This window comes from Rhinopithecus roxellana, chromosome 17 (genome assembly GCF_007565055.1).
Source record: "Rhinopithecus roxellana isolate Shanxi Qingling chromosome 17, ASM756505v1, whole genome shotgun sequence".
NCBI lineage: Eukaryota > Metazoa > Chordata > Mammalia > Primates > Cercopithecidae > Rhinopithecus > Rhinopithecus roxellana.
The window spans coordinates 79954367-79967618 of NC_044565.1; the positions used below are offsets into that span (position 1 = coordinate 79954367).

The 13252-nt window shown below is 41.5% G+C and overlaps 1 long non-coding RNA gene across 1 annotated transcript; it reads right to left on the minus strand.

Moving 5' to 3' along the window:
• Positions 1 to 219: 219 nt before the first annotated feature.
• Positions 220 to 12743, minus strand: LOC115894255. Its single transcript, XR_004054329.1, has 3 exons — positions 12528 to 12743; positions 4145 to 4543; positions 220 to 2328 (listed from the first exon to the last, which is right to left on the minus strand). It is a non-coding gene; the product is annotated as an uncharacterized LOC115894255 (long non-coding RNA).
• Positions 12744 to 13252: the final 509 nt, after the last annotated feature.

A 13252-nucleotide genomic window follows, 5' to 3' on the forward strand; every position in this document is an offset into this window, starting at 1 on the left:
ACCCCGGGCTCTAGGTTTGGTTGAGTACTGCAATCAAGCTTCCCCCACAGTCTGAGTTCATCTCTGCTGAGTTCAACAAACATTCATTCCAAGGAATATCCACTCTCCTTCATAAACATTGAAAATTTCAGAATCTCCCCTGGCCATCCTGTCATTGTTCATATGTGAATTAGGTGATTGCTTCTTTGGAGGGTTTGAGAGACTCCAGGAAGACCACCTTGATATGACAAAATTCCCACTGTACCCCCAGTGATTCCTTTTTCAATTAAATATTAACTTTAAAAAACACAAGCATGCCTTGGGTAAAGGAGGTAAATAGTGAGTAAATAGTTTATTTCTAGAGAGGAAAAAAGGGAGAATAATAATATTGGATCAAAGGATAAAACATCAACAACGGGGCATTTTCCTGAAAGATAAGTCTCACCAACTTTACCATTTGGGGGCCAGTGCCTCCCACTTCCTCTCGAAGACCTGGCATTGGTAGCCTTTGCATTTGTGTCAGCAAAACCCAGGGAGGGTGTTTCAGCCTGCTCTGAGGATCAGGCACCCAACACTCTTAAAAAATCTGTTGACAATGCCCTGTATAGAAAGGGAAATTTCAGCTGCTATTTTAATTAGGTGAAAGCCAATTTGAGACTTCACTAATTTGACACTTTCTGATTTTCTTGGCCCCTGAATTTAGTCTCTTGGTTAATGGACAAACTATGTTTGGTTGGTTGGTTTGGTTTTTTGTGGTTTTGTTACTTTTCTGAGCCTCTATCTATCTGCCTTCTAATCACACAAGAGCTGTAATGTTTAATGTAGTTTCATATAGAAGTATCATAAAACTGATCAGAGAAGGTATACTTATAAAAACTGAAACCTGAAACAGTGAGGAGGCCAGTGCCTGGGTTCATGGGGTCAGGCCAGAGAGATGGGAGTCCACTGGCTTCTTGGCCTCTGACGGCAATGTTGCTTTTTCTTCTAGGCCAGGCGCCTGACTCAGGGACTTCACCTACAACTGCATGTCACACTTGGAATCAGTGCCTATTTAGACTCCAGGAAGTCTTAGATGAGGATGAGGGATTGACCTGTCTACAGGAGAGGCCATACCACATACACCTCTGTTCGGGGCTTCTGGTGATTCAGGAGGCCAGAGATGTAGGGGTTTGTACCCACCTCAGAAATAATACAGGAGAAGGCCAGAGGTCAGGGAAAAGCGTGTACACAGAAGCAGCCCGAAATCCCATGTTAGTCAGGTGATTGATGGCTGACCCTGGGCAAAAGGGCGAAGCCAGCAAAATGCAACTTTTATTCTACAAACATTCATTTAGCAACTATTGTACACCAAGCGCTATAATAATCTGTGGAAAAATATTGGCGAATAGGAAACAAGAACTTACTGTTCAGTGGGAGACAGAGACTTAACTCAAATATCAGACTCTAAGCAAGTGGTCTCCCTGCCATAAGAGCCCCCCTTCTCCCTGTGATCAGACCTCTGAGCAGATTTTTGTTCTTTAAGGATAGCGTCCTGTTTCTCCCAAATGCATTTTTCTCTGGCATCCCTATTCCTGCAGTACTTTAAAATACTCAGTTTCTCCCTTTCCGTCCCTGGTCGACTGTTACTTGCCTGTCTCAGACTCCCTGACCCCTCCCTCACTCCTAATGTTAAGGCCTGAGGGTCAATCATATGATGCAGTTAGTATCCAACTTATGGATTAAAACGAGCAAGCAGAGAAAAGCATCAGCCTTCCAGAGTTACTCTCTGCTTAAGGCAGAAAGAGCAGTAAATAATGGGGAAAACAAATTAGCTCTAGTGCTGGAACAATAAACTTGGTGTTACCTTTAAGTCAAAACTCAAGAGTATCAGATGAAGAGAGGTGGAGTTATCCTCTTGTAGTACAGTGGCCTGTTATCTTTTTAATGACTATATACAAGCCAACATCCAATTTCTCTTATTACAGTTAGGGTTCTTGTAGCTGTTTATGTTATTATGGAGTAGAAAAATATATTGGCTTATTTTTCTGACTGTTTTCCTTAAAGCAGAATGCTTTTTTTAATTTTATTTTTTGCTTTAGTTGTAAAGAAGAGGGAATACATGATAAAGTAACTGGTTTAATTTCTCTTTCATTGTACACTGCTTCTGAACATCTAATTGTTTTCAGTTGTCTAAATAAAATGCCTCTAAAACAAATAAACAAAAATCTCCATTTACTGGGGAAAAGAAATCTATTGATTGATCACTCACCAATCCCATGTTACTTTTTTTCAAAGACATTTGCTTTTTAAGAAGGTCACCAAGAGAACAGCACCTTATCCCAGAGTCATACCTCTCGGGTAGCAGAATTTCTGTCACAGGGAGAAAATGGAAAAAATATATACATTTTAAAAATAGTGACAGTATTTTAATATCCCTTTCTATGGATGTAATATCACTTAATTTCATAACAATCACCTGAAGTAGCTAATGATACCACATAGATAAGGATATAAAACTCAGAAAATTCTGGTGTTTTACACAAGATCACACAGCCAAAAATAACAAAGTGAGACATGGACCAGATTCTCTGTTTCCCAAGCAGGGGTCTTTCCACTGTACCACACACGCTTCCCTTGGCCACCCCTTCTTTCACGTCTTCAGGTTATCCGCTGGCTTGAATTAGGGTGGACGTGGACTCCGATGGAATAGCAATTTTTTATGGGACTTTCCTTAATTCAAACAGATACCTTGGGAATTACTTTTAGTTTTCCTAGGTGATCTGCCAAAAGTATTTCTCCTTCTATTTCCCTCTGAACCTAGCTAACTTAAGCTCCCATCTAAAATTTTGAGGTGTCAGAGAGGAAGGGGATAGAGGCTTATGGAAACAGGTCGATGCCCCCAGAGTTCTTGGGCATTGTTTATGGATTGGTCTGTCCTCTCACCTTCCACCAACAGAAGAATCAGCCTCTGTTGTTAAGAACCTCCCTACCACCCCTCTGGTGGCCTTGGCCCAGCCCTGGCCATAAAAAGGGATTTCATATCATTAGCGACTTCCCCTTCACAGTTCATTAGCATGAAATGTCTTGGCAGCTGAAATGACAAAGGGGACTCCCTCCTCACCAGTGATTTCATGGGAAGAGACAGAAAATATTGCATCCTAAAAGCAGTCATCAGGCAGCTGTATCTGCTGCAGCAATCGGGCAGCTGTATCTGCTGCTTTTGTTTGTGGCTGTGACTCAATAGCAAGTTGAGATGCTGGAAAATGCTTGTAGCAGTCATCATCTGGCAACCAGATGGCAAGCTGGATTTAACTCTACATGGTAGATCTAGTGGATAAACTAGTTGAGTCTGGAAACCTAACTTTGTTCACATTACTAGAAGGCTCTGCTACCAAGGCTAAGCTGGACATGTGGGGTAAGCTGAGGCACTCCAGATGGTCCCAAGGAGTTGTGATGTGTGTGCACATGTATAGACACACATATAAATATATACACACATGTATACATGTACACACACAGTCATCCCCGGTATACGAGGGGTATTGGTTCCAGACACCAGTGTATACCAAAATCCCCACATGCTCAAGTCCCACAGTAGGCCCTACAGAACTGTGTATATGAAAAGTCGGCCCTCCCTATACCCAGGTTTTGCATCCCTCAATCTGCATTTGCTTGAAAAAAATCCACCTATAAGTGGACTTGCATAGCTCAAACCTGTGTGTGTAGTTCAACAGTTAACTGTATACTTATATACATATAAAAATGTATAAATGCATTTACTTTTTACTCAATATTTGTTGTCTCCCTCTCAAAGAAAATGGAAGATATAGTTGTGTTAGCCCCCTGAGCAAGTTGCAGTTGAGGTCAGACCATGACGTTCAAATATCTTTTCTAGAATAACTGAATATGGTTTCATGAGTTACAGCCAGAAAAAACAGAAGTTGAGAACAATAGTCCCCAAGGCTATTTCAAATGTGCACTTCTTTAAAGGACAAAAAGAATGAGTGACACTGTTAACCGAGTCTCGCCATTGATACCAAAGATGACACTCATAGCTCATGCTATATGTTTGAAAATACCAGCATTATCCACACTAAACTTGCAGATTTTCCTTCTGCCTTGGTCCTCTTGGTTTAACTATCATAAATACGCAGAGTTCACTCCAGCCTCACCTCTGCTTACTTACCAAGTAGAAATTGAAGGATAGAGGTGAAGGTGGTTTAGTATAGAATTTATTTCTGCCATTTGCCCAGGACAGTGCATCAAATACTCCCTAGGATGGACCACAATGAGCCATGATTCTGGTATTCACACTGTTGTATAATTTTCTCTCCTTGGTTATATGCTGAAGTTGACTTGCTTCTAATAAATGTGAAAAAATGATGAGATGTCACTTCAAGATTAGATCACAAAAAGATTGTGACTTCCATCTTCGGTGCACATTTGGGTGATATGGGTGCACATTTTCTTGCTCACTCTCTTTTGTTCTGTCTCTTACTCTCGCTTTCTCACTCCTGCTTTCTTTGTTCTCTCTTTCTGTGGGAAGTCAGCTACCCTGTTGTGATTTAGCCCAGTGAAGAAGGACCTGTCAATAATTGCATAAGTGAAATTGGAAACAGATTCCCTCCCTTTTTCTCACTCTCTCTGGCCTTCAGATGAGACCACAGCCCTGGCCAATAGTTTGCCTGCAACCTCAGTAGAGACCTTGACCCAGGAGCGCCCAGTTAAATTGTGCCTAGCATTTTGATCCATAGAAATCATGAGATAAATGCTTGTTGACTGATGCCACCAAGTTTGAGAATCCTTTGTTAAGCAACAGTAAATAACCAGTGCAAGCATCAGTGGAAGATAAAGTGATTTCCCCAGTAACCATTGAAAGAATGAGCCAGGTAGTTACAGGACTCAGTGACCAGTATACTCACTTTATAAATGAATCTGGGTTTTGAAGAGGTGTTTTTCTAACCTGAAGTAGTGGAATCACCACATGTAACTCCGTGCGTGTAGGGACCTCATCAAACACATCTCTACCACTGGTTGGAATGGTTTAAAGATGGTCCTGCCCAGGGTACTATTTAAAATTCAGAGGGCAGGGCTCCACCCTGACTTGCTAAAATAGAATCTCTTGGGGCAGGACCTGGATCTGCATTTTGAGAAAATCACCCTGGTAATGTTGCTGTTTAGTTCAATTTGAAAACTACCAGAAAAAATAACCTCTCCAAGTCATCTTGTATATTGAATTTTATTATTCTTTCTGTGTTAAAGGGGGTTATAAATATAGTGCAGGTAACACATTTTGGAAACTGAGTCCTAGCAGTGGGCTTAGCATACTTGGGTGTTGTAAATGTGGGTGTGGTTTCAGCAACTTGCAGAACTGGGGAAATTGAGCAATACCCCAAAACTTACTTGAATTCCTGAATCTAATCAAAGTAGTAATGGATTTTAGCATAATTCCATGAATGACTTGTTTTCTAATAAAACGAACAACAATGTATTACTCAAACTGAATATTTTCTGAGACATCATGGTATGGGGAAGAAGACATTGGGATTAGTGTCAGAAGAACTGTGTTTAGGTGCTGGCTCCTCTGCTTGGCACGTATTTGACCTTGAACAAGTAACTAAGTTCTATTTCTTCCAGTCTAGTTTGAATGGATTTACACATATGTTTTTATATTACCATGATCATACTATTACGTAAGTTTTTATCCTGCTTTTTTCACTTAACAGTACATACTGAATGTTTTCTCATGTCATTAAAAGTTTTCAAAAATATAATTTTAGGGGCTCCATAATATTCCATTGTGTAGGAGTATCATAACCACTTCCTGTGGTTAAATATTTGTTATATCCAAGTTCTTACCATTATAAAAAACATTGTGAGAAACATATTTGCGTACAAAATTTGTCTACATTTCTTAGAAGGAAATCTCAGAAATAAAATTACTGCATCTAAATGTATGAATAATTTTCCTGAGACACACTGCAAATTGCTCTTCAGAGAGGCTTAACCAACATGTACTTTTATCAGCAGAAAGAGAATTTTCATTTCAATGTCAGCATAACCTTGCCAGCATAAAGCATTATTTTTTAAACGTTGTTAATTTTATGATTTATATATCCTTGCTAGTTTGATGGTCAAAATATGTCTTCTTGTTTTAATGTGTACTTTTTATCATGCTATTCACATTAAGTACTTTTCCGACATTTAGAACTGAGACTCCTCATTGGTAAAATGAGAAAAACAACCCTACTCATAGGGATATTGGAAAAATTTATGAAATGGTTATTTTGAATACTTCTTATGAATGCAATTATATGGTATATTCAAATATAAAACTCTTATGATCTCAATTTAGTTGATAGCTATTTATATAAAGACAAATCAATCTCTCATGGGACATGGAGTTGAGGGTAAATCCCCTCCAGCTCCTTCATCCCATGCATTTCCGTGTCATGTAATTAGAGTTCAGTAGCATTAAGAGCTGTAATGAAGGGAACTCAAATAAGTGACAAATGGACCCAGAAGCCTGCATAGTTATCTCCATATTGTTACTCTCAGTAATGGTAGGTGTTGGGGGTGGGATGACTTGGTCAATTTTATGTTACTTTGGGGCTCCAGTTACTTAACAGCAACTTTCCATAGCCACTTCCTTCCTCTTTACCAGCCAGGTCCCTGAGTCATTGCTCAACTGTAGGTCCCAGCAGCAGTTAGCTCTCTTGAAGCAAGAACCAAGATATTGCCCCTTTCTGAATACCCTAGGAACTTGTCTGCCTCATGTAGAAACTGCTTGATTTCAATAGAATGAGAGTATGCACCAAGAGAAAGCTAGAATTCCCAGAATCCTTCTTCCTTTCCTTTCCTTTCCTTTCCTTTCCTTTCCTTTCCTTTCCTTTCCTTTCCTTTCCTTTCCTTTCCTTTCCTTTCCTTTCCTTCTTTTCTCTTCTCTCCTCTCCTCTCCTCTCCTCTCCTCTCCTCTCCTCTCCTTTTCTTTTCTTTTTTGACAGGGTCTTGCTGTCGCCCGGGCTGGAGTGCAGTGGTATGATCCTGCCTCATTGCAACCTCTGCCTCCCAGGCTCAAGCTATTCTCCCATGCCTCAGCCTCCGAAGTAACTGGAACTAGAGGCACATGCCACCATTCCTGGCTAATTTTTGTATTTTGGGGGAAAGACAGGGTTTCTCCAGGTTACCCAGGCTGGTCTCGAACTCCTGGGCTCAAGTGATCTGTCTGCCTCGGCCTCCCAAAATGCTGAGATTACAGCCATGAGCCTCCATGGCTGGCCCAAAATTTCTATATTAACTGAATGACTTATATATTATTGTTCATTTAACTTAATTCTCTCACTTATTTGAAAAGAAAAATTAAGAAATAAAAACAAAATTATGATAAAGGCCTGAAAACACAGGGAGAATTTTTCAACAAATTCAATGTAAAACATTCAAGATGTTAAATAATATATGGTTTTCAAAAGAAAAATATGGTGGATTTAAATATAATCAATGTTCAGTCTGACTATAACTTTGCTATTAGAGACCTGGAATTAAGCCTTCCTTTTTCCCAGGAACTCTGTCCTCTGTGCCTGGAGGCTGCGACGAAGTGGAAGTTGCAAGGGGAGACTCTGTTCTTTCTTATTTATAATTAAAAAATAAAAAGGGGGATTTGGGAACTACTTGTACTAGTGCCTATAAACCCACAGTAAGGAATTTTGCCCTAGTAGCTTTAAACAGACTATCCTTTTTTCTTCAAATTTATGGAGCAACTTTAAAGGCATTTTGTGTACATAATTATGCAGTCTGTGTTTTAATTCATTGGGAGTTCTGGCTGAGTATGGACTGCAAAGTTAGACATTTTGGGTTCAATTTTCTTTGGTATATCTGTCCCAGATATTACTTTATTTTATTTATACAACCTCATGATGTGTCTATAAACTTGCTTTTTTATCATCATCATTCTGAAATCTCATGCAATAAATAGTGGTTGTGGGGCGGGGGGAAAGAAAATAGCCTCTTAACCTTTTTCAATAAGAGAGATGTCATTTTGTCCAGAAGGGCAGCTCATCTATTACTGTCTCCTTTCTGATGATGACCAGAATTATACAATGAGGCAACTGCAGCCCCCTAGAAGTGACAGTGTCTACAATGCTCAGGAAGCATTTGCCAGAGAAGCCTGTATCCATCATCCCACCTACAACTTGGGTTTATAAAATTGGAGCTCTGGTCAGGTGACCCTGGGTTTACCACAGTACAATGTTCCCCCAGCTCATGGTTGGTTTGGAATGACCATGACCACTGAAAACTGAGGGTACCCCAGATGAATCACAGTGGAGAAAAAGGCAACAAGGGATTCACCAGTTTGGAAATGGCCATTTCTAATCTTAATGTTCCATATATGGCAACACCAAATCCTTTGGAATGGGATGAACACAGATAAGGCCTGTGCGTTCCACCTAAGCATTCTTCCTGCTGCAAGCTCTCTGGCCAGTGGTAGGGCATGCAGCATTGCTCTCTCCCACTTTATTATTTTAAATGCTATTCATATTAAGGAATAATAATAACTAATGTTTATGGGAGCTTGTTAAATGCTAGACAGTGAGGCATGTTGAGGATTAAATGAGATGATGTCCAATGCCTCATTGAGGTAAGTGTTGTCACAATCTCACTTGTGAGGCTAGTAGACTGGATCTCAGAGGTCAGATAACTTTCCCAGGCACTGGTCTAGGAATGGGCTCAGCTGGAATTCAGACACAGGCAGGCAGACCCCAGGGTCCCTGCTCCTCCCCACTGTGACTGCTGTTAAGTGGTACAGACCTGTATTCTGGGCACAGGCATTAAATGGTCACAAGACTATGCTCAGTCTGTCTCACTTTTTATCAGGGAGTGAAGGAAAAGGTATCCAATCTATATAGGGAGATGCCCTGCAGATAGCAAGGCCAGCACTTCATGTCCAATCTTTCAGAGCTTTGTCAGATGTTGATTTTCCCTTTCTAATGCTGTGACTGGGATGAAAAGGCAAAACAAAAATAATTAAAAATATAGTTATTTCTTTCCCTACTTGGCCCAAAGGAAAGGTTTCATGGGAAGTTGAAAAACAGATGGTCCAGGGCAAAAATCAACAAGTTTGACATCCAGGATTAAAAACCAGATGGTGCTAAACAATCTTTAGAAGCCTCTAGAGGGGTTCAAAGAAATTGCCCAAAACTCCATGTATCTTTCCATGAAGGCAAGTAGACTTAGTCATACATGATCTCATGCTCTGTGGCCAGGTTCTCCTTCACCCAAAATTGTTCCCTGGGATGGGATCAAGCTAAGCACTTTGCGAAAGGAATGGGACCTTTTAGGCCACCAAGAACAGAGAATCCTAACATCTTATGGCTTTAATCAATGCAGTTGTTTCACTGAGTTGACCGATCAGATTAAGCACCTGCCTCTAATCTTCTCAGGGAGGTCAAGGCTCATAGACAGCCCAGCATCTGAGGAAAATAAATGTTGTTTTTAGTATGTATGCTGTAAGTCCCAGCACATAAACCTCCAGAAGTCACACTTCTCCAACACCAGTCAGATGTAGAGGCATCTGAATAATGGCTCTTGTAGGGAACCCTGTTCCTGCTTCCTGTTCTTCAGCTGCTTGGAAAACATTGCTGGAACACTGGGATCCACTGAGGGAGATTCTTCCTGAAGTGTCCTGTGTCCCAGACTGTGACTTTTCTAACCAGCATGGACACAGTTGAAATCTAAGCTCCGCTGCATCTGCTGCTGCCATGATAGAAACACTGGCATAGCACATGCTAGATAGCAGGCCCTGGTCTAAACCAGTCATCTATGCCAAAGCATTTTATCATCACAGTGAGCCTGGGGGGAGGGTATTCCTTTGAGGGGACTGATTGGTGGAGGTTAAGTAAGTTGGCCAAGGTCACTCAGGTGGTAAAGGGTGTATTAGTTTCCTGTGGCTGCCATAACAGAGTACCACAAACTGGGTGGCTTAAAACAACAGAAGGTTCTCATAGTTCCATAGCCCAGATGTCCAACACCAAGGCATCAGCAGGGCTGCGCTCCCTCCAAAAGCCCCAGGGAAGTGTCCTTCCTTGCCTCTTCCAGATTCTGCTGGCACCAGGCATTCTTTGGCCTGTGGCAGCCTCACTTTGGCACTGCCTCCATCTTTACTTAGTCTCTTCTGGGTCTGCATCTTCTTCTGTCTCCTATAAGGAGACACTTGTCATTGGATATAGGACCCACCCTGATAATCCAGGATGTTCTCATCTCTGAGAGCCTCAATGTAATTACATCTGCAAAGACCCTTTTGCCTAATAAAGTCACATTCACAGGTACTAGGGATTAGGAGATACACATATCTTTTGGGGACCACCATTCAGTTCACTACAGCTGAGCAGCTGGGATTTGACTCAAGCAGTCCAGCTCCAGCATGTGGCCTCCGACCATCACGCCACGCTCTCTGATGTGGTTACTTTTCACAGGTGTCAGCAAAATGCCTGCTCAGTGATCTGAAATTTTTTCACAAATCATCACAGAGCTGAAATGCTCATTTTTCTGTGCTGCTACTCTGTCCATGTTCCAGAGAGGCAGCACATTAAGTCTGCACCACATCACGCATACCCTGACAGATGGAGAGAACATCGGCAAATCAGGTTGCTTTGTAAAGAAAACAGAATCCAACTTTGCAAATGTTAAAAGCTTGTATATTTTCAAAATTTCAAGCAAAAGTAGAAAACCTTATTACCTCAGATCACAGTTGACAAAACCACCATTGACAAAGAATTATCCTGCATGCAATGAAAACCTGATTTAAGGCAGTGATTGTCCAAAACATGGGTGTTAGGTCACTACCCAGACATCAGCAGAGTTGAGGGTTCTACCCTAGTTCTTTTTTGATGAGGGAAAACATTATTTTTAAATGAAGCCTGCCACTTCAGTGTAGAAAACATAAAGCTGTGGACAATCACCATTGTCATTTAAAGGGTGAGCTGTATTTCTTCTGAAGTAAAGTGATGAGTCCAGGCAGCACCCTCACTCTATCAGATATGATTTGAAACAGCTGAAAAACCTCTGACAATAAGATTTTAGGACAGAAATGCTGCCAGGGCTCAAAGTACAGTTCAGAAGAATAAAAAGAAAGTAAACAATGCCAAAGGCCAGACGGACAAAAGGAAAATTCTTACTTCGCTTGTTCTCATGAAATACCACAGAAAAATAATCTGTTAGGCAGCTCTTCTGGAGTCCAAGTTCTTGTGCCGTGCTCATCTCTTCTTTCTGTTAAAGCTCGGTGCTTTGCAAGCTGTTGTTAAATTGCTTACAGGGATGGATGGGGCCAAAATGGTTTTCAGTCTAAAGACTGTCACTGGAGAGTCTCAAGGCAGATTCTGAAGGCCTTGAACCACCTGAGCCTGGCCAGATGGATTCTTCCTTTCACTGTTGTGACCATTACTTTGGTGTCAGAACCCTATGGGAGAACTGAGTCCAAGACCAGAATCCTCGTGCCTTTCACAACTTCAATTAGCCAAGAGCATGGCACGGAGCAGAGGTGTTGGTGAGAGAAAACAACACACAGGTGAAAAGCCTCTGGATTAGGCATTTCAAACAAGAGGCACTCATTTTGCCCAACACCCAGGGTTGTCCAATAAACAAGCCAGAAACTCAACCAGGTGATGACAGAACAAGGAATGGATGAGTGACAAACTGGGCTGTTGATTCTGTTGTAACTGAGGCTTGACTGTATTAACAAGCATGCAGTGATTAAACAGACCAGCACCAGAATTTTACCAGCTACCTTGAAGCCTGCTGACTGACACTGTCCCTGGAGCCCCTGTTATAATGAGGTCCTTCTGATAACTTACTCCCTTGGAGAGAGTCCAAGAGAGACACGTGCCCTGTGGAATTCTGCACTGTAACCAGCCATGCTTCAGAGAGATTCCAGAATAATGATGGTATTGCTTATTTAGGTTGAAGGTTATCTGCTCCTCCTCCTCCAGATCCCTGCCAGTCAAGGGAAGGGCATCTCATTGGTGTCAGATGACAAGGGTCTTGTTCCCTTTACTGGAATAAGCTTTTCATGTCATACAGACTCTGGAAGTCCCGAAAAGCCATCTCTCTTGGCCTTTACTTAAAGAAAGAAAGTATCATAACCTGCCACAGCAGTGGGGACAGCTGGAGCCGGGGGTTACTATTCGCCCTTGTTACTATTCTTGGAGGCTTTTAGGGAAATATCCAAAAAGCTCTTTATGGCTCTTGCAATTAATTCTGAAATTCTGGTTGTCACTTGTGGGTAGAAACATATGGTTTACAAATGGGTTGATGATTATTATTTCAAGGAAAAACTAAAACATTATAATGAGAGTTATAACATAATGGTGGGATAGTATAAATAAGGAGAGAATTTGTAGTGTTTTCTTGTTCGTTTTGTTACATGAATAGACAGCTAGGGGGAAATGGCATTCTATGGGGGAACCGATGGGATTTTTTTAAGATTTATTTATTTACACACCTCTTTTTTCCCATCTAAGTTATAAACTAATTCAGAGATGGACAAAGAATAAGGTAAAGGAAGGTCAAAATATTACCTTGGGCAGGGCGCAGTGGCTCACACCTGTAATCCCAGCACTTTGGGAGGCCAAGGCAGGAAGACCACTTGAGTGCAGGAGTTCAAAATGGCAACATAAGAAGACTGTCTCTCCAAAAAAGAAAAATAAAAAGAAAAGAAAAGGATGTGAGGTGGCACATATCTGTAGTCCCAGCTACATGGGAGGCTAGGGTGGGAGGATCACCTAAGCCCAGGAGGTCAAGCCTGCAGTGAACTGTGGTCACACAACTACACCACAGCCTGGGTGACAGAGTAAGACCCTTCCTCAGGAAAAAAAAAAAAATTAAAAAAAAATTACCTCAGTTCGTGAGAACAGCAAAAATGTGTGGCATGACTAGCTCCATTCCCTGGAATTAGGAAATATCACCACACTTATGGTCAATCTTACAAAACTTAAGCCTTCCCACTGAGGGAGGGGCCCATAGTAGAAGCTGGCTTCTAATGAAAAGGGAGGGAGGGAGGGAGGGCGGGCCTGGGCTTCCTGTGCAGATTCATTTCCCTTGGTCACCAGCAGGTCACTCACCCCACCTCCATGGGCATTAGCCATGAGGCAAGAAGTAAGTGGAGTTTAGAAAAAAATCCTTGTTTCTGGAAACCAGAGAGGAGGGAGACAAGGTTCACTCAATGAGTAGGAACTTCAATGGTTAAATGTATCTTCCTGCAACAAACATCCATGTAATTATTTGAGGCCAGAACGAATTCTTC